Source organism: Lycorma delicatula, chromosome 2 (genome assembly GCF_047948215.1).
Source record: "Lycorma delicatula isolate Av1 chromosome 2, ASM4794821v1, whole genome shotgun sequence".
Taxonomy (NCBI): domain Eukaryota; kingdom Metazoa; phylum Arthropoda; class Insecta; order Hemiptera; family Fulgoridae; genus Lycorma; species Lycorma delicatula.
In genome coordinates, this window is record NC_134456.1 from 177433060 (window position 1) to 177455690 (window position 22631).

Sequence of the window (22631 nt, forward strand, 5' to 3'; positions counted from 1 at the left end):
AAGTGTTGCAAATCTTTTTTTACATACTTTACATATTGCCGTTGGAGAATTGTTCTCAAAAAATTACAAATACGGGATCGTTTCTCTTAAAAAAAACAAAAAAAAAATAGGATCGACAGCAACTCGAAACAACGATAATCGGGCAGACCAACTAACTTATAATTACAAACAAAAATTATTTTAATTATGTACCGAATCTAATAAACCATACTGAAAGATAATTATAAAATAAGAATGAATTCAGTTTTTTTAAATAATTACAGAAGATTATTCACTGTCCAGCAAATATAAAGAACAGAGATTATAATTAAACACGTCCTACAGTATAAGATACGTTGCACTAAATAAGAAGATACGACTTTTTATTAATTCGGATAAAAAGAAACTGTGATCTAGAATATTAATAATGTGGAAGGGAATGATTTATTTCTAACCAATTGCACAATGATAAGCAACGCCGGTGTAATTGAGTTGCGTATGGATGTGGCTTATTTATTATTATTTACTGTTCCCGATTATAGTGTATGCAATATCTGAAGGCGGGTCAGTAGAGTGCTGTAGCATCCCCTCCACTGTTCTTAACATCACTCAGCGACTTCTCACACCAGCAGCCGAAGTAGTGTATTCCAAAAGTACATCCATTAATTTGCACTGGTTTGCACCGTATCCAATTATGACGGTACTATTACACTAACGAAATAACTTCTAGTAATTTTATATTATAAATAAAATTATTTATGCCTAATATTTTGTTCAAGATGTATGTGAAGTAATTTATTTCTTGAAAGTATGTTTTTTTTCTTCAAGAATGTTAAACTAAGGTTTTGCTGAAAGTAAACAGAAACAATGACGTAATACCAAAGTATACGAAATGAGTTTTTTATTTATTATAGGCTATAATGTTATGACTTTATTTGACGTGGCGTATTTATTTACGAAAATTATTTTTAAATAGCACGTACGCATTACTTTTGTAGCAACCAGTAGCAAGTGTTTCACATGCAGGATTATATAAGTGGTGTAGAAGAGGTAAGTAGAGGCAGCTTGCAGAGAGGACTCGCCTTTAGATTTTACATTCACTATAACGACTAATATTAGTCGAAGAGTAGTCTTTGACAAACGATGTTATTGCCTAGTTCAAATCTCAGTCAGGCTTGGCATTTTTTCACAAACTATAAATTAATTTATTTAAAAAATACAAAAAAGTTAGGGTAACTATAACTAGGCAATGACAAGTTGTTACCAGAGGAATTATTAATAAAAAGTGGATAAATTATCGTAACATTAATCTGCTAAGAGTCATCAGATTGTTTAATCAGGACTTTCATCTTTCTTTTCAGTATGCCATACTATGATTGCCACCTTCTTTAAGTTTCTTTCAAGTCTTGGACTAATTATTTGAACTTCTTTTTTTTCTAACTGTGTCTTTTTTTATTAGTAACTTCATCTAATGTATTTTATAGTTTTATTTCTGAATTCATCTTGCTTGCTTCACTGTTTATGCTTTGTTAGCTTCAGTTTAGAGATGTTTTACTCACTGTTTCATCTAGTTTTACCAGCTATACTTTAGAACTTGTTTGGTTAACCAGCTTTGGTTTGTTCCTTATTCAGGTACAGTTGACCAGCCAGTTGATATTGTGGAATGTGGGCTGCATGATAGAGTTTCCCCATTCATATGGTCAGAATTAAATAACTGGCAATGGTTTGGCATTTAAATTATGATAATTTTCACCTATCCTATAAGAAAAGTACTATAGGACTATATAAAAATCCTATGCAAGACACTACCTGTGTCTTGCAGTTACCAGGCTAATACTAGTAATTAAATTTTGTCGTTGATTATTTGCTGTTAATGTACTTAAAGAATTGATGTACCATATACCATAAAATGTATGCAGTTTAATCTGTACATCCTTTTATTCTAAGTCCGTATCCAACCATCATTCCACGTTTCTACATTGATAAAAATTCTTATGCTTTCATTTTTTTTAAATTACATATGAAAAACTTCATTATTATCTACTAAAATTTAAGTTATATATAATTAATTTTAAAATATGATAAACATTTTAATTTTTTTGGTGTAAAAAAAAAATGTTAAACCTTGAAAAAAAAAATGAAAAGTGTATTATAAAGTTCTATTTAAAGAAAAACTGAATAAATGTATGAAACTCTTGTAATAAAATTGTTTATTTACCATAAAATTTGTATTATATAAATCTCAGTCCTAAAATAAGTTTAGAAATAAATTCAAGTGTGTTACATGGCTAAACATTGTACACAATACAGTTTTGCTTGGCGAGTGGTGGCATATGAGCTGCGCGAACACTTAGTTGTCTCCGTCCAGTAACAGGGAGAGTTTCGGTCTGCAGACAGGAATACAGAGAGCAAACCCTTTATCTGCAATCGTAATTAAGAACACTCGACTCCATCATAATTTCGCCTTTGCCAAAGTTCCTTATGTCCCTAATATATTATACTTCAATAGTTAGTCATAAATCTATTTCTGCAAAACAAAGCTTGTCTTTAATCTTGTCTTAACTGTGCTTAGTTTTAGTTCTACATTTAGCTATATGATCGTGGTTGGTTACATTAATTCATGATTTTTTTTTTTTTTTTAATTCCTAAGAATCAATTAACCACACTACACCCAAATCAAATAAATTAAACAAAACGTATTACGCTACAAATTTTAACTCATTTGATGTCAATAGAATCATTCTGTCAGCGAAATAATAACAAAAAATAATCAGTGTTCTGCCCAAAGGCAGGCTTTCACATGGCCGCCCTCCATTCTGCTCGATTTTGTGCCATCCGTTTCAGTTTATAGTAACTTCTTTCCCTTTTTATATTATCTACCAGTTTCGTTCGTCTCCGACCTTTTGGTGTCCTCCCTGTTGCAAATCCCTCCAATACCGTCACCAACAGACAGTCACGTCTTAGCCAATATCTCAACCTGTAATTTCTTCTTTTTATTATTTCGATAATCGCCCTCTCTTCTCCCCCTCTATGAAGTACCTCCTCATTCCGAACTCTCTCTATCTAGCTGATCTTTTCCATCATCCTCCAAACCCACATTTCCATCATCTCTCCTCTCCCTTCCTAATAGTCCATGTCTCTGCCCCATAAAGGGCCACCCGCCATACAAAACATTTCGCAAGTTTTTTCCTTAGTTGCAGATCTAGTTTGCTACATAACACTCTCCTCATTTTGCTGAATGCTTTCTGTACTTTAACTTCCTGATCACACTTCATATCTTCGTTAATGATGCACCCCAGATACTTGAAGGATGCCACTTGCCCAACTTTATTTCCCCCAGTTCCAATAGTAGCCCTTTTGGTTGATTTGCTAATTATATTGCTTTTTGTCTTCTTTGTATTTATCTTCATCCCATACTCCTCGCAGGTTTGATTTATTCTTCTCAACATTTCATTCATCATGTACTCACTTTCTGCCAACACTGCCATGTCATCAGTGAACCTAGTGTACTCTACCCTCCTTCTTCCAATATTTACACCCTTATTACCAGTTAGACCTTTCCAATTATCACTTCCAAGTAACAGTTGAACAGAGTTGGTGACATGCAATATCCCTGCCGCACCCCTCTCCAAAGGCTGCTTTCCTTCGATAACTTATTCCCAATCTTTATTTTTACCTTCTGTGACAAGTACAGATTATTGAATCCCTATTCCTATTGCATCCCTTGTTCCCTTCCCCTTCTAAATTCAAACTGCTCTTTCTCAATTGATCTCTCTAGTCTTTCATAAAGTCTCCCATTCAACACTCTTAGTAGTATCTTAGCTGCAGGCTAAGGAATATAGTAATACAGGATCCTCACATTTCAATGTATTCTTCTTCTTTTCGATTGGGACCATAATAGTAGTCACGAAATCTTCTGGTCAATCACCAATCTCATATATAAAATTACACAAGCTTGTGATATCTCTAATTCTCCTTTCCCCTAAACCTTTTCATAGCTCAGCCGGTACTTCATCAACTCCACATGCTTTCCTGTTTTTCATTTCCGTAAGGCTTTTTCTACCTCTCCTTCCATAATGTAACAACCTTTGTTCTCTCACACTTCTGATTCATCTTCAATTCCTAGAATTTCTGGTCTTTTATCTACTTTCTAAAGTCCTCCACATATCATTTCCATCTACCTAGAACCCCCATCTTCTGTTGCTATTTCCATTCTAGTTTTACTTTTTCCCTTTTTAAATACTAGTTCCATAAATACTCTATACATCTCTTCAAACTTCCCTACCCTCTCCAATTTCTGAATATCTTCACACCTCCCCATAAACCATGTTTGCCGTGCCCTTTCCTTCTCTCTTCTTAATTCATTATTTAGTTTCCTGTACATCGTCTTATCCTCCACTGTTTTGACATTCTTCTACTTTCTTCTCTCCCAGCATCACCTCTGTAACCCATTCTTTCTTTATCCTCCTAGTCTGCTTTTTACCCCAGCATCTTTGATGGCATTTATTAGATCCTCCTTCATATAAATCCATCTCGTGTTTGGATCTGTGTCCTCTTCCCTTCTCTCTCTATTTATCAAATAATTCTCCTTTAGCCTTTCCCTCTTGTCTCCATCTTTCAATACCTCCCTATTTAATCTCTCTACTCTTTTTTCTTTGTTCACTCTCTTCATCCTCATCTGTAACTCTCCCAGCACAAGATTATGGTCTGAATCTATATCTGTACCTGGATATGCTTTTGAATTTTTTAAACAATTCTATACCTGTTTTCTATCATAAAGTAATCTATCGGGTATCTCTTTCCATTTATTCTTGATGTCCATGTGTACTGGCTTCTGTTGTGGGCTTGGAATAGATTACCAATTATTAAAGAGTTCTCCTTACAGAAATCCATCAATCTTGTCCCTCTTGCATTTCTTATACCTAACCCAAAGCCTCCCACAACATTTCCTTACACTACTGAATTCACTTCCACTAATTTCGTGTTGCTTTAAAATGTGCTGAATGGGCTTAACGGATACATCGGTTGCTTTAGAAACACAGGTCTGAATTTGTTTTAAGTTTTATACTTGTTCTTCAGCTTCTTTCTTCATATAATTATAAATATTGAGAATAACTGCTCAAATCTAACTTTTGATAATCCTCGTAACCCCAAATTTATCGATTTTTGCCTATATTACAGGCTTATGTTTGCACTACAATAAATTAAATTTACGAACAATTCAAATGAAGTTAGCTAGAAAAAATCATTTTTCTTTAATGACACTAACACTTTTAATAAATTTATTAACAAATAACAACTGTGGATTATGTACTAAATCCAGTTATTGGTTATAAAAAACATATACAATGTTTTCAGAAAAGTATGTAAACACAATGTTTTACGCTCTGAGTTATGATCTCAACTGTTAAGTTGTTTACTCCCATGACAAACTACTGCTGTGATGCTAATGACTGGATGCTGCACATCCAATTTCTATCCACCATCACTGAACAAATAAGCTACACTTCCTACCACTGTTCCAGCCTTTTTACAATTGTTCGTGTGAACTATTATATTTTATTAATGTGTTATTACTAATATTCTCTTTTCTCTACTTTTACAAAAAAGTAAAATCTAGTTTATGCAAAATATGTATATACTTTCTTTTGCTTTATCTTTGCGTAGTGAAAGTTAATTATGTTAGAATCTTGTTAATCCATACTAAATAATTCTTCTCCACTCAAAATAATGTAATGACTGTCTTAAAAAATACTGTACATATTGATCATTCGGATATTTCTGAACTTGATCCTTTTAAGAAAGAATTTCATCCATTACCATTCTCAAATTTTAATCAGTGTAACTCTAGGAACTTTAATCATCAATAGCTAAAGCAAAAGTAAATCATTAAATTAAAATTAATCATCATCAAAGAGTCATAGTTTTCAGGACATAAAAATGGGATGTCAGATCATTGTTTGTGCCCATAATTATGAATGAATTAGACTAATATTTAGTAAATTAAAACGATGACTTATTTGTATTTGCATTTATATTTATAAATGTGCAAACTTTGGTAAAAAGAATAATTACTTATTCTTGAGAAATAACAATACTCACCTCTATCAAACAAACTTCCATGTAACTGAACATAAGCTCAACTGAAAATTAGGAAGGGACTTATTATGCTTTTTATGCATTTTTAATAAATTACCAAATCATTTTTAAAAGATCTTCCCGCCAGTTTATTTATAATAAAGTTATTAAAAGATTTGCTTTTACAGAAATAATATTACTCCATTCATGAATTGATTTTTAAATGATTAATAATAATTAAAAAAAAAAATTACTCTACACTTTTTTCCATCCCATTCAACATTTACATAACTATGTGTTCCAACAATTCCTGTCAATGTCCTCTGAATAGTAATTTATTCTGCATATCTTCATATATTTACTTTAAAATTATTTCATGTTTATATTTTAAATAACTAATTAATACAGAATTTAACCACTTCTTTTTTATATTCTATAATTAATTGTGTATTTTCTGATGCTGATCAAGGTTTTACTATAGTTTCCCTTGATCCATCCAGATAATTGTTCAGGCAGTTCCTTTTTTGATTTTAGAAGTATATCTACACCATGTGATCAACGTGTAGTATTATATATTAATGTATTACTATCTACCAATCAGAAAAAATAAATATCTTTTTATTTATTATTAATTTTATTTAATATTTGCCTTGTTTTATCCATTATAAATGAACATTTAGAAACATTATCTCATGGCTACATTAAGTATGTCAGTTTTTCAATTTACAAACCTCTTGAATAATACAATCAAGCATTTCTTGTTGTTTGGTAACTTGATAGGATATATGAGTATATACACATATATTTATGAAATTGTATGCAGGAAAGATTTATGATACTATATACCTTTAATATATACATGTAGTTTTGTTTTTACCATCACTTTTATTTCTCTCTTATTTAGACCACGAAGATGAGAGCTACACTTATTCATAATTTTCATTGACTGACTTCACATAAACTACTTTTAAAACCACAACTAAAGAATTCTGAAGAATCCAGTATCTCCTCAAAACACACGAAAGAACCCTTTTCAGAGGTGCCATCCTAGCAGTATATAATTATTTATTTACATAGTGCAAGCCAAGTAGAACAAAAAGTAGGCATAACAAACAACAAAAATAACAAACCATCTCACACATATATCAGTTCACCAAAATGCAGACAGTACCTCAGGAGTAGAAAATACACTGCTGTTAATGTCACAATTTTAAACAAAAAATAGAACTCATAAAAGAACTCTACAGAAACATGCAATCTATAATCCCCCATCTACTTCAAAGAGACTAATGACAAATAATTTTAACATTAACAACAACCCAATTATTCTATATATACCCAAAAAATTAACACTAACAAATAATATATTTTTATTTTATATTTATTACACTTACATACAAGACAAATTATATCATACGCTAAATGAATAGACTTAGTTCAAACTTAATGTACTTTTGGGGGCACATCCTAAATATTTATTTTCCCTACATGAAAAAAGTCAGCAGTTTTTTTTTTAATTTAGGTGCACAATCTTTGACCATTACAATCAATAATGAACACTTTCACAAATTCAGAAACATTTTAAAGAAAAAACTATTATGGCACTTTTAATTTGATTAACTAAATCATGGAGAAAATAAATTTTCCTATTTTAATTATTTTCTTTATATCCAATCATCCATAATATATAATATTAACACATGACAAATAGAGTAGAATAATTTTAATGTAATAAATTGGAATTCTTCCACGAAAATAGAAATTCTTAAATCTATAAAGACAAAGTAGAAATAATGTTACAAAAAATATATATATATATATTAATCCGATCAACCCAAGTACAGAATTAATAAAATAAAATAGGATGAGACCTACCTTATTCCATAATCCAAGCAAGAGTTCGCGAGTACCTTGCATCATCAGTTGCTTTGCTCTATATAATTTTTCAAATCGTTTGTTGCAAATTACATATTTAAATTAAAAACTATACTATATATGAGATTTAAAATTGTTAAAAGATCTTCAGTTAAATCAAAACAGAAATAAAACAATATTTTTTTAAATTCAAAAATTTCAAATTGTAAATTAAAAGTCTAAATTAAAATCAATAATAAAAATAAAAAATTATGTAATTTTATTTTCATCCTATTTTATTAATTCTGTACTTAGGTTGATTGGATTAATATAATTTGTACAGTGTAGAGGAATAATATTATGATTCTTGAAAGGATTGATTTTAGAAAAAAAAAATATATATATATATATGTATTTATTAAAAATAAATATTTATAAATTCTATTAAAATAAACCACTTCATACCATGACAGTACTTTTACGGGATCCAGTAAAAATTAAGGTAAGTTATGTTTTATCTGATTATTCTGTATCAGGTAGTTTATTTTAATAGAATTAAAGTATAAAACAGTACAGAAGAATACTATGAATCTTTAAAAAATTAATTTCAGTAAATTAATATATATTTATATATTTTCTTTCAAACAAATCTAAAAATGAACTGCTTTCTAAAGACATGGTCATTTGCTTAAAATCTTTTCAATGTCCTTTGTTTTGTTTTACTCATGAATAAGCTATATATTTCAGAAAAACCATCATGAAGCTCACTGGGTTTAATAAGGGTTTATAAAAGTTTTTTTTTTCATTTGTGTATTCAAGTTTAACCACATTTTGTCATGCTGATTACTGAAAATATATTAATAAATAAAAATAATGAAATTAAAAATTAAAATATCACTGTTATATATACTAAAAATATTATTAATGTCCGACTGATGTAGGAAAGAATTTAAAAGTCCTTTCTTTATAATTATTTCAAATCAATTTATGTATTAACATAATCACCTGTAGAGGCAGTGTGCAATGTAGAAGTACTAATGGAAAATCAGTTTGAAATTGCAATATTAGTTAGGATTAATTATTTAACAAATTCCTGTTTCTATTATGCATTTCAATAAATTACGTATATTTTATCACCACAATATTTAATAAAAAAATAAATACTATTCAATTTAAGCATAATAAAAATATAATTTGTTTAACTATTAAAGACCTGTTTTCTTTTATATTACTTCTGTAATTTGTGTTCACACTGCTTTGATATCATTTGTGACATGATTCAAAAGATTCTGTTCTTCATCAAATGAAATTCTATGAGATGCATGATAAAAAGGTTCCATGAGATGCTATTCCAATTCAACCTAATGATGATTATAATGATTACACTGTTAGACAAAAAAAAAAGTTTAATGTTTCTCTAAGTGTGATACCATTTCTTGAATTGCTTTCTTGCATATACTACAGATCTGTAAATATAATTTTTCTATTACCCTTAGTTTTAAATAAATTACGCTTCAAAAAAAAATTAAGGGAAATTTAGTTAAAATATGTAAAGTTATAAATTTTACATGGCCATACCAGTGTTAAAATGATTTGACTGATGATTTTCTTTTATAAATAACCTCAGGCACATCCCGAATTAATGTCCAACAGTAATCAGCTAGCATGTTAGTATTACATTTCCCTTTATAGTGGCTTTCCATCACCAAAATGTCTTTGTGGAAACATTCACCATGTTCGTTACTTATGTTCCAAGGTTGTCTGGGAAAAAATCCAGATGTGAGAGTAAGAAATGTATTTTCAAAGACATATTACATCCCATAGCTCTGTCTGACATAAGAAGTTGATTAACAATATTGTGGTAATTGTTGGATTTTTGTTTGCCGACAAAGTTTTTGCAAACGTCTCTAAATGAAGCCCAAGCTGCACTTTCTACATTATTTAACATCGAGTTAAATACATCATCTTTGACCAACTCTCTTATCTTAGAACCAGCAAATATTCCTTCTTTAATTTCTCCTTCTCTTATATTTGGAAATTTCTGCCTGATGTACAAAAATCCGGGTCTATCCTTCTTCATGGCTTTTACAAAATATTTCATTAGTCCTAGGTTGATGTGGAGAGGGGATAAAAATATTTTTTTGGTTTCAACTAAGGGCTCATGAATAATATTTTTCCCATTTGGAGTTAAGTTGTTTCATTTCTTTCACTCTGGCAACATAAAGTTTATCCCTAGCTTGGCTGTCTCATACGCAAAGAAAACACATGTACTTAGTATAACCTAACTGCATGCCTAACAAAATAGTTATAACTTTCAAATTACCACATATGTTCCAGCTATGTTTTTTATCATTTATTTTTTCAAGAATGTCTTTCATCACATCATATGTCTCTTTCAAATTAATACCATAAATGATTGGTATCAAAAGATATTTGTTACTGTTGTGTAGTAGAACCACTTTTAAACTATACTTTGATGAATCGATGAAAAGGCACTAGCCCTCAGGTTTATGAATTTGTCCTATGTGCAACAAAAGCTCATCAGTATTTGTGTAATAAACCAAATTATTTTCACCAATAAAATACTGAGAAAATTCTTTTTTTCGACTTCAAAAGCCCAACATTTTTGTATTTTTTTGAAGTAAATTCCAACCTTGCAATCTAGATCCTAACAGTTCAGCTTGATTTTTTGATAAATTTAAATCCCTAACCAAGTCATTTAATTCACCTTCTGATATAAGATGTGGCTTATTTGAAGATAATTCAAAATCAACATCATTTTTGTCTTCTTCAGTGCTGCCTGATTCTTCATCACTGCTTTCAAAACATTCATTTACAGGTGGCTCAGGAACTGGATTAATTTCACTGTGAGGTAACATGCCTGATTGCAGATTGCAATGAAGGATATTTTACAGTATGTTTAGATTTTTTTAGACAGTCCAGACACACTTGTTAAACAAAAGTAACAATCAGTTACATGATCCTTTGGTTCACGCCAAACCATAGGTACACCAAATGGCAAAGTCTTTCGTGTACCTTTCAGCCACCCTCTTAAATATACAGAACAATTAGTGCAAACTATATGAAGAGCCCTTATCCTGATCACCCATTTTACACTGAAAGTACAAATGTTATGCTTTTTTAATTAAAGGTGTAATGTTTTTTCTATTTGAGTTTACAGTAAACTCACCACAAACATACGAAAAGGCATCCACATCATTTACAGAATTTCGAAGCATTATGACACTGCACTGTTAACAAACTTAAGATAGCAATAAGACTGAACAAAATTAATTCATTCCTAAATCCAGTGCTTAATACAAATAACACAGCTGTGTTTTCAGCTATATTTTTTGACCTGCACAGACATGATTAATCTTGTCCATGAAGATTCACTCTTCAGTATTAGATATGTCATAATATGTGATTATATGATTTAATTCTTTGTCTAGTATTGTTTATTTATAGCTTACAAATTATATTAAAAAAGTTAAACAATAAAATATGAATTAACAAAATACAATATAGGAGCTTAAAATGCTAACTATACATCGAAGAATGAAAAAAATCCTTTAATGAAAATTAAAAATTTTTTCATAAATGGGGGTGAGCAACATTCTGAGTTCATATTCGTTTTCAGCATCAAAAAAACAGATTAAAATCATGTATCACATGTTATGAAACAAAAATTATGTTTATTAGTGTTACTAATGATTTTTTTATCATTTTCCTCCACCCAATAGAGAAGTAACATATTAATAACCTCAAACATCTTTGTAAATGAAGACAAAGATGTTTAAATTCGTTGCAAAATGAATTTAAAAAATGCTTTTGTAGCACATACAAAAAGTTAACCTTCTACTTGTCCAGATGATGATTAAGATGTATATAAAGTTCTGTATATAAATAAAAATAAATAATATACAATAAAATTTGTGTATATGTGTGATGTATATAAAATATAAAACTATTTTACTTTCAAAGGTGATATAGAAAAAAGTCCAGTGTTTCTTTGATCTTTGAAAAAGTAAATTAAATAAAGTTAACAACTATGACATCTATGTAATAACCATTTTAAAAAATTTGGTGTAGTAAACTGATAATATATTGAAACTATCAATTAATGTTAATTATGAATGTTGTATAATCTTTATCATCATTCATTTTAAAAGTTTTTTCTTTTTTATTTTAATTATTTTGTATGTTTATATGAATGTATATGTTTATTATTATAGACTACTGATAAGTATCACTGATATTGGTGGGAAGTAATGTTCTATATTATGACTGTTTTTTATCTATTGTTTATTAATAATTCCTTTCAGTTAAATGCCAATGAAAAATCAAAAACAATATCTACAGTAAGTAAAATTATTGTCAGTGTCTGTTTACAACTTAGTTATTAGCCTAATGTATGTTTGTTAATGTGATTTTATTGAATTTGCATCACATAGGTTCTAAAAATACAGTGGACTAATAAAAATACAGTAGATTAATTTGAACTTCCAGAAATTCAAAAGATCATTTTGGCCAATACTGTATTTTACAATGTGTTAATTTTGTTTAAAAAACATTTTTAAATTGAACTGACTCAAAGAAGAAAGTTGTGAAAAACTTTACTTTGGATAAACTAGTCTTCATTCTATGTTAAACTTCTTCAGACACTGTTGCTAGGAGCTTTGCTCATTTTATTGAGCATTGAAAGATCTTTGTTACTGATGTTGTATTCGAAGATTGTACATAATTTAAATCGTGTTTGTCCATTAAGAATTTTGTTTTTGTGTGCTTGTACATGTTGTTTGTTTTGAATTGCTCAGAAGTGTCAAATTTCCATCCTTTTTTGTTTTTATTTAAGAAAAATCTCTCTGTAAACATTTCCATTTCTGAAACATAGTCTTGAATAATCAAATAAAACAGAGCACAACTACCCTCAGTTATTTCAGTGATTAGTTACTAACCACTGAAATAACTGAGAGTTTAACATAATTGCAAAGCAAAACTATTTCATTTTCAACAACAAAGTTTAAATGCAATTTAATGGACTATCAGTGGGTTTAATTCAGCTATATTAACAGAAATATTTTTACAAACAATGAATAAAATAAGAATTCTTATACGATGACATAAATCCTTATCTACGATGGAAACACCAAGTTATGTTAACTTCTTACTCATAAAGAAAATTTACCAAAACATATCCTTTACTGTTGAAGTTAAACATATAAGAACATAAACTTCTTGAAACTCAATGTAGCAAAACATGAACATAAGCTTTACAGAAAATCTATCTCAATTGACACATACTACATAAGCAACTCCCACATCCAACCCGTATGTCATAAACTTTTCACCTTCACAGAAAGACTACTAATATGAACTACATTCAATAAACTATGTAGATGAAACAAATAAATAAAGCAAAACATTCTTAGTAAGACACCTGCAAACATTTAAAAAAAAAAAAACACCATTAAAGACATTCATTACACTTAGTTACAATAATAACCATACTGAAAAACTAACCAAAAATTTATAAAAAGCAGACTACAACATTGTGTTCAGAACCATAAATAAAATAAAAATAATCATAAAAATTGTCACACAAATATTCAATTAAATTTACCTGGTATAAACAAACTAGACTGCTCAGAGTATAGTTCTACATGGGATAGATGGGTTGCAGTTTTTCTAAAACTAGGCAAAAAACACATAAAAGCACAAAACTGAACCCACTTTTATAAACCTTTGCAAAACTATTTCACACCGGCACAAATATCAACAAATTTTAAACTTTGTAGTTCTTATATATAAAAATGAGGGAAGCAAATTTCACACACTTGAACAATTCAGAATATAGAAATATTCTAAATAAACAATAAAACAATAAACATTAAAATAAATAAACAATAACATTCTAAACTAAAATAATATTTAAATCATAATCTTTGAACACATAATAAAAAAGTCCATTCAAAGCCTAACTGAACATTTTAACCTAGAATAAATAGAGTTTACTAGGAATGTTTTGCTTGGCATTTCTCCAGCCACCACCCCATTCGGTCACCCTAAAGCATAAGACCGAATGTCTGTGCCACAAACAGCTACTGAGCCTCGAAACAGTTTAGCAACCAGCGTCCTAAATAGCTCCTAGAACTTACCTAACATCGTAAGCGGACCAAGCACAGTGACATACACCACCGGCTTATGTGTTCCAACCAATCACTTTTCATATATTTACTAAAATGGGTAGGCACACCCACACCCTGTCAACTACTAAAAATATATATGACATCCATAAATTAAAATTTACTTCGTCTAGAGAGCAATTCACTGCCACACCTAAGTTGCTGAATGCCAGCAATGCCTGTCTACCATATTAAAACGCTTAGAGCCTTAATTGGCTGGTGGTCATCCAAATATATCTCTAGGTTAGCTTCACATAGCAATGCGGTAGGAGTCTTTTCCCTTAGGTAAACTGCTGATGTCGGTTGAACAAAGTAACCATATCTAGGAACTCCCACATGGTCCGACACATTGACTCCCCATTTGTGAGTGGGAAATTTTCCCCTTGACCCCTAAGTTCTAGGGTGTCCCGATTTCTGACCCCGTGAATTACCACGAACTAACAGGAGACAGTCATCGGCGAAAACCTGGGCCGTGAGCCCTTCTGGGAATGTCAGTCCCAAAAATCCGTCGAATACCAGATTCCACAGCAAGGGACCGAGAACGGAGCCTGCGAGCTTCCCCTGGTAACGGACTTTTCCACAACTAGGTGCGCATCCTTAAACAGAGCTGTGCGATCACAGCTCTGTTTAAGGATGTCACGTACTACGACCTGCAGGGCTACGCGAACATTACGGTGTTCCAACTCATAGAGAACAGAACTCCAACACAAGAAAGGAAATTCTGCCTCTATGTCAATTAAGATTGCCAAAACTTATTTACAGTCGGGGCCCTCCCCCTCGGCAAGAGCATTTAAAATACAATCCTCGGTGCTAACCTGTATGGCTTTCATGAAGCCATACTACCATACAACTTTCATGAGGCCTCGTCTTAGAATTGATATCAAGCTTTCCCAGAGCCGTTCCACAACCAGCCTCTCAGGCAACTTTTCGATTACCGGCAAGAGGCTGATGGGTCGGTAACTGCTGACCTCACTCGCATCCTTTTCTGATTTTAAGAGCACCCTCACCAAAGTCACCTTCCAACAAGTTGGAAAGCAACCCCAGCTTAGGCACCCCGAGACAGTCTGCCAAGCGGCTCTCTTATGACAGACAGCAGCTGATATAAAATATCCGGGTCAAGTTGGTCAATCCCCGGTGCCTTTCTCAGTACCATTCGAGAAACCACTCGGTCTGCATCTACGGGTTCCACACTCCGTACGCCAGGAAATGGTGTCTCACTCGTCCTAACGCCGACTTCTGCTTCACCCTCCGGATCATCTGGAAACAGAGTATCCAGGAACGCCTGGTAAGTTGCCACAGATGTTAAAGTGTGGTCACGACCACCAAACCCGCATCGAACATTGGACAGCACGTGCAATAGCTTTGGTCGGTAACATGTCTTCGCGAGGTGCCAGGGGTTGCGTTGCAACTCGCGCATGGAGTCTTGCCAAAACTTGAATTTGGCTTCCTTGGTCGCGTGAACATACTCATTACGGACGCACCAGTAGATCCCCAGACCCTCAGCGCGCACGTCATCAATGATAATCCCCGTTAGGAGGCGAAGCTGGTATCCTCCTAGTGGATCTAACTCTTGCGCGCAGCACGCTAAGGTCAGAGGACCATCACTTTTTCCCGGGTTTCCGCCTGCATTTAACAGACGGCTTTCCAGAAGCAGTGGTCATGACTGTTCCAGGCACTTTCCGATCAGCAGACTGGCCACTAGCTAAGGGTCCCATCCATTGGCTGAGGCCGCCGTAGGACCCTATCGCAGCCAGTCTTGATGGCCCGGCCGAATTGTTCAACCATCAATTCCACCTTCTTCCTGCGCTCCATGCGCCATTCCAACCCCTGTAAGGCAGCCGCACACTCGCGCCGCAGCCTGTTCTGATCCAGGTCCCTTAGGTTATAGCATCTCGAATCTGGAGCTCTTGGACCGCCACCGTAAGTGATCTCATAGGTTATAAGCCTATGATTCCTCACACTGGGCTCGGGCCCGACAGTCCAACTACTTGCACCACCTAAGCAGATCGCCCGTCACCAAGGTGACGTAGATCTAACTTTCCCCCAGTTTGGAAGAGAAAGTCGGCGGTTGTTCTGCCTCATTAAGCAAGTAGAGGTTCCTGGCTTCAACGAACTACGCGAAACCAGCGCCTCTGGGGTCACGTCGTACGACCCGGTACGCACTCCCGACCCCCGGGTACCTGAGTACGAGATTCATCTCCCTCGTTGGGCCGAAAGTATGCCATCCCATCCAGCGAACGCCACTACCAATTCGCCGGTCATGTTTCATCAAAGTTTAGCCGTCGCCTCGAAACAAAATGCAAGATATACTCGCCACCAAAAACTAAGTGAATTTACATTTACGTGGCTGGCTTGGAAAGAGGTAGCCAGCCTATACTCAACAAACTAAAGACAGAGCCCTAACTTTACTCCAGGAAGAGAGACGCCGTTGCCCAGCGGAGACCACGTTGAGGTACCTCTCAGCATGACCAGAAATTTGGAAAAACTTCCCCAGGGGCTCCTAACTAGCCGAGCCCGTTCAAGAGCGAGCTCGTATAGCTTCGGGGTCCCAGATAGAAGGAAGAAAATAGAAAAGATAGGTTACAGAATATGTGTAATGTGACCAGGCCGGTGAAGTATATTTAGTTGTACATGCAATATAACTAATTTTTCTTCTTTTTTTTTCGTGTGTTATTCCGGCCTGGGGAAGAGTGTAGTGTTAGCCACGCGGAGTATCGTCGGGCTAGCGAACTAGCCCGACTAGTGTTGTTTATGCGTGTTCGTGTAAGTGTAGGTGTGTGTACCGCGTGGGTATGTTTTACCACCTCAGCGTCCAGGGCCAGAAGTTTTCTATAATACGGACACCCGACCTGTTGTCCACTCCGGATCATCCTGCGTCCTGCAAGCCTTAGCGGTAGTGCTAAAACTAAAAGCTTAAAACATTAATTCCTTAACCTAACTTACAAACTAGGGAGAAGAGAAGACAGGCCAAGTTCGCCCCTCAACTGCGTAGGATACCTATTTCGCGTACTAACTCGGTGAAAATCCTACACGCTGCCTTACTGCCCACTATATCACGGGTCTGCCCAAAATTGACTCCTATACCGCAATATTTTCTACGAGCGTGTTCTCTCACCACCCCATATTTCACACAGTCAAATAGCACATGGGCGCTAGACTCATCGACTCCGCATTCGATGCAGAGTGGGCTCTCTTTGAGACCGAGGTCAAATAATTTCTTATTAAAGTCTCCATGGCCGGTCAGAAATTGGGAAGTATAATGATCCCAATCCTGCCACTTCAACTTCATTCTTTCCGCAACGTTAGGGAAAAAACCATACGTCACTCGACCGGTGTTCGCATCATCCCAGCGAGCCTGCCACGTTTGTAGCGTCAGCTCTTGCTGTTCCTTACGAACCGAGCGCTTATCCTCACCGCTCTTTACTCGCTTATATATCTCCGCACGCGCCTCTGGGGTCAGTGAGTGGTGAACCCCAGGCGGAAGACTTAGCGTTAGCGTCCAGAACAACCAGCACTCTGATGCCCGGGAGACCGTCCAGAATCCACCCAAACTTCACCAAAAAGTCATCGATACTCCATCCAAGCTGTAAGTATTCCCCTGACACCAGTACATCATAGAGCGTACCCCTCGTGACTCGCACGACGGTGAACTGCTCGTTAGAAGACTGAGGTACCCAGAAGACACCCAGCTAGGAATGGTAGTAAAAATGTTTGATTAAGTTGTTTATGAACTTATTTAAGTTAATTTAAACATAGTCTCACATTTAATAACATCACAATACTCAGCACTCTTAGTAGCAGTTTAACGTAGAGCAAATGCTACCTCAGTTTATTTATAGAAGCTTTTATAACATTACCTTAAAATAAAGTCTATTGTAGTTATTTTTTTTAAAACTGTTCGCTTTTTAAAACCTAGAACATCACAGATATCAATATTCTAACTATAAATTTCTTATTGAGAGGAGAACGCTGACTTTAATATACTGAGTAAATCTGAAGTAGGATTTTTAAATGGACAAAATGTATTCCTAAGAAATTATCAGTCTAACAAATTATTAAAGACAAGGAATAGCACCGGAGAATTGTATCTGAGGGATTATTACTGTCCTTGATACCAGAATGAAGTTTAAAGGATAAATTTCACCAGTTATTCTAAACACTTATTATTTTGTATATGAATGATTTCATATACAAAAAATGATTCCTAAATTTTTATCTATAGAGATGGATATCCTCAGACTAAGCATGAGAAAAGCCAAGCCAAATAGAAAAGAAATGATTATATAAAAAATGTAATCTTATCAATGAAGAATGATAAGAAATAAAGAATTAACTTGGTTTAGACATGTCTATAGAAAAATTGATTCTAGGCATCCCAAGAGTTTTGCAGGAGTTGTCTAAGTAAAAGAAGAAATGAGGATGCTAAGGTAATATTGAAGATACAATTTAAAGGTAATGAGAAAAAGAAACCTGACAAGATAAATAAATTAGTAACATTCTTAACATATTTCATTATAAATTAAGAAATTAATTTACATTAAAATATTACATTCTAACAAACATATATTTTTAATAAAGTTTCATAGTACCTTCCAGTCTAATTAACAGTGCTTTTTCAGTAGTGTTATCATTATTGCAGTTATTAATATCATACACAACCGGAATCATAACCTAAAATCGAAGGAGAGCGCCGAGAACGACTGGCGAGGATATCAATAAAGGACGTCCTACCCGAAATTTTGGCTGTATTGCCCCACCTGTTACAGGCGAAATCTATTAGTGACCTACTCCAGTCCTTAATTGAATGCCTCATGACCTTACTCACCCGGTATGGCTAGGCAAACTTTGCGACTGCTGCAATGGAATGCGCGTTCCGTAGCTACGCCGTCTGGCCGATGACCTACAAATTTATGTGATACTGTTAGCAGAAACGCACCTCAAGCTGGACAAATCACTGACCCTTCGGAACTATTTCCCCTACAGAACCGACAGGGTAGTGCCACGCCGAAGCCCCGCCAGTGGCGGAACCGCTATTTTACGACGAATCACGCATATGCCGGTCGAAGTCCACACCGATGTCATGGAACAGACCTACATATATGTGCAACATCTAAGCGCAGTATACATACTGGTATCGGCATATAACAAGCAGAACTCAGCTGTACCCGGCGCTGACCTAGATACCATGCTGGAAAATTGGGATGGTCCCTTCATACTCATGAGCAATCTCAATTCTAAGCACACGTCTTGGAATAGCCACGTAATAAATGCTAATGGCAGGTTGTTATGCGAAGTAGCGAGGGCCCGCCGGCTAGTCGTCACAGGTCCTGAAGTGCCCACCTACGTTGAGTGCAAATGGTCGGTGAAGACCTGACGTGCTCGACATCGCGATTTTGAGGCGGTACAAATGCCGTTCGCAATAGAAACTATCGAGGACTCAGCTCGGACCATTCTCTGGACCTGCTGAAGTTGGGCATAGCAGGGGCCGGGCGAGACCAACTCCCCGAAGGTCAGTGAACTGGTCAAAGTTCCATGAAGCTCTCCAACAGGATTTTAGGCCGGTAGATCCAGAACTCCTGACCACACTGGAGGACATCGACGACACGGTCGATTGACACGTCATCCATAAACGAGGCTCTGTCTTATAGCACTGCCGATAAGGTCGCACGGCCCCTCCGTAACGATCTCCCACCTGACATCTCCGAGGCAATCTTGGAAAAGCGCCAGCTGAGGAGGAGATATCGCCTCACTCTGACCCCCGAAGACAAGCGGGCATTTTGCAGACAAACGGACAAGGCGAAAGTGTTGCTGACAAAATCATGGGCAGATTATCTCGTCTCGATATCGAACGACATCTCTTCGGTGTTCAAGTTGAATAAACGGCTACGTGAAAAAAAGAAGCCTCGCTACCCGGTGCTGGGACGACGAGGTTTCTTGGCTTATTCCACGTCGGATTGGGCGGAGGTCTTCGCGGATACACTGGAGGAACAGTTTACGCCAAACCCCGCCGGCCCGAACAACAACCGTGCAACCGAGGTGGACTCATACGTCGCGAACTACTTCGCTCAGGTAGAGGATGCTCCCCGCGAAATAGACCGCGTCACTGAAGCAGAAGTGACCGCGGCTATCAAAGCCACATGCCCCGATACGCCCCTAAGGGTGGACGGGATCAAGGCCCGAACATACCGGAACGTTCCCCCCGCTCTCATAGCGACCATGGCCACCATTTTCACGTCCATTTTGTACTTAGGGTATTTTCCAGAATGCTGGAAAATAGCGAAGGTGGTATGCCTGCCAAACCGGGGAAAAGTCTATATTCTCCCCCGAAATACATGCCAATCTCCTTACTACCGATATTGTCAAAGTTGTTCGAAAGAATTTTCCTCCAGCGACTTCGGCGATGTCTGGGGCCGGAGGTTCAGTCTGAGCAGTTCGGGTTCAGAGAAGGCCACTTGACAACCCTCCAACTAGTTCGACTGGTGGGTAGCCTTGTCGGAAGCTTGAATAGGAAAGCGGTGACCGCGGTCGTTTTCTTGGATGTGGCTAAAGCCTTCGATAAAGTTTGGCATGACGGCCTACTATATAAACTCGCTCACACGACGGTCCCTGGCCACCATGTCAAGTTAATAAGGTCTTACCTACTAGGAAGACAGTTCGCAGTACGCGTTGGAGGATCCTTATCGACTACCAGGGCGATAACCGCTGGGGTTCCCCAGGGAGCAGTCCTTTCGCCGATTCTGTACACTGCATATATAAATGATACGCAGTTGTCGAAAGGCGTCAACACCGCTTTATACGCCGATGATACGGCATATTACTACACATCCCGAAATATGGATTATGTGGTCGAGAGACTCCAACGGCAACTGGATTTAGCGGAGCCGTGGCTTGATAAGTGGAGAATCAGGGTCAACGGGGAAAATTCCATGGCCGAGTTATTCACATACAAGCGTCGCGCTCCGGCCAGACAACTGGAAATCTCAGGGGGAAAAATAGCCTTTAAGACAAAAGTTAAATATCTGTGAGTAGTCCTGGATAAACGGCTTACCTTAGGAGAACATATAAAATATGTTACCCAGAGGGAAAAGGCCGCCAGGGATTCCCTATACCCAGTGCTTAATCGAGCCAGCCCCAATCCACTGACGACCAAGATACTCATATACAGACTCTATGTCTTGCTAATTATGACATACGCCTACCCGGCATGGGGGGGCTCTGTTATGCTCTACGTTCCAGAAAAAGCTAGAGGCCGTCCAAAACGTAGGGCTGCGGACGATTTTCGAAGCGCCGTGATTTGTCAGAAACGCCACACTTCGCTACGACGTAAAAACCGTGTCGTAAGTGAGCGTAGCACAGGCGCGCGGACTGTTCGGGAGAGCGGCCGTATCCGAGCTCAGCCACCTCAGGGACATTTGCAGAGAGGATGCAACACCACAAGGTATGAGGAAAAGGAAAAGGCCGTGTTAGATGAACCACCGTGAAAAGGCGGAACGAGGGTTTGTGTCTGATAAACCAGGCCAAGAGCCTCTACATCGGATGAACCAACAGGGAACTCCCACAAATCATTGCGGACCTTTATTGCGAGGTCATAAAAAAGTGATCTGCGCGTAAAGTCTCATATTGAGCGTAAAGTTGTTACAGTTCATAAATATATAGACATACGGTTGTTTTTGTTTTTTTTTTTTGTTTACCAAAATTAAATCAATTTTATTTACTCCAGTATAACACCCTTACTAGTGCTTAGCAAACAATTAAAATTTAGTTGGGTTGTATTTTATTCAAATCAAATTTAAAATAAATAAATGAACCAATATTAATTTAATCTACCCCATTATAATATCCTACAGTAGCATAGATATTGATAAAATCTAATGTTCTAACCAGTGCTTAATAATAATTGAACACATGGTTTTGTTGTATTATGCTCCAGAGGTGTCCTCAACAGGAAATAGATAAGACGCTGCTACCTGGCCAGACCCTTTCCAATGTCTACATTAAGTTAGTGAAATTCTTCAGTTAAATAAACAAAATAAAATAAAATATCTTTAAACTTTTAATACCAAATCCATGTTTGGCAATGTTTTGGCAATTTTTATTGACATAGTGTCAGCATTTCCTTCCTTGTGTGGGAGTTCTGTCCTCTATGAGTTGGAACGCCGTAATGTTCCCGTAGCCCTGCAGGCCGTAGTACGTGACTATTTGTATAACCGTACGGCTCTGTTTAATGATGCACACCTTGCTGTGGAAACGTCCGTCCAGGGGAAGACCGCAGGATTCCGTTCTCGGTCCCCTGCTGTGGAACCTGGTATTCGATGACGGATTTCGGAGACTGACATTCCCAGAAGAGCTCACGGCCCAGGCTTTCACCGATGACTGTCTCCTGTTAATTCGTGGTAATTCACAACCGCAGTTAGAAGATCGGGCACAGGCGACTTTGTCGACCGCAGAGTGCTGGATGGACATTCAAAATTGAAAGATTTCTGTTCCCAAGACAAAGTTTATGCTTCTCAAGGGTGCAGACAAATTATCGTACAG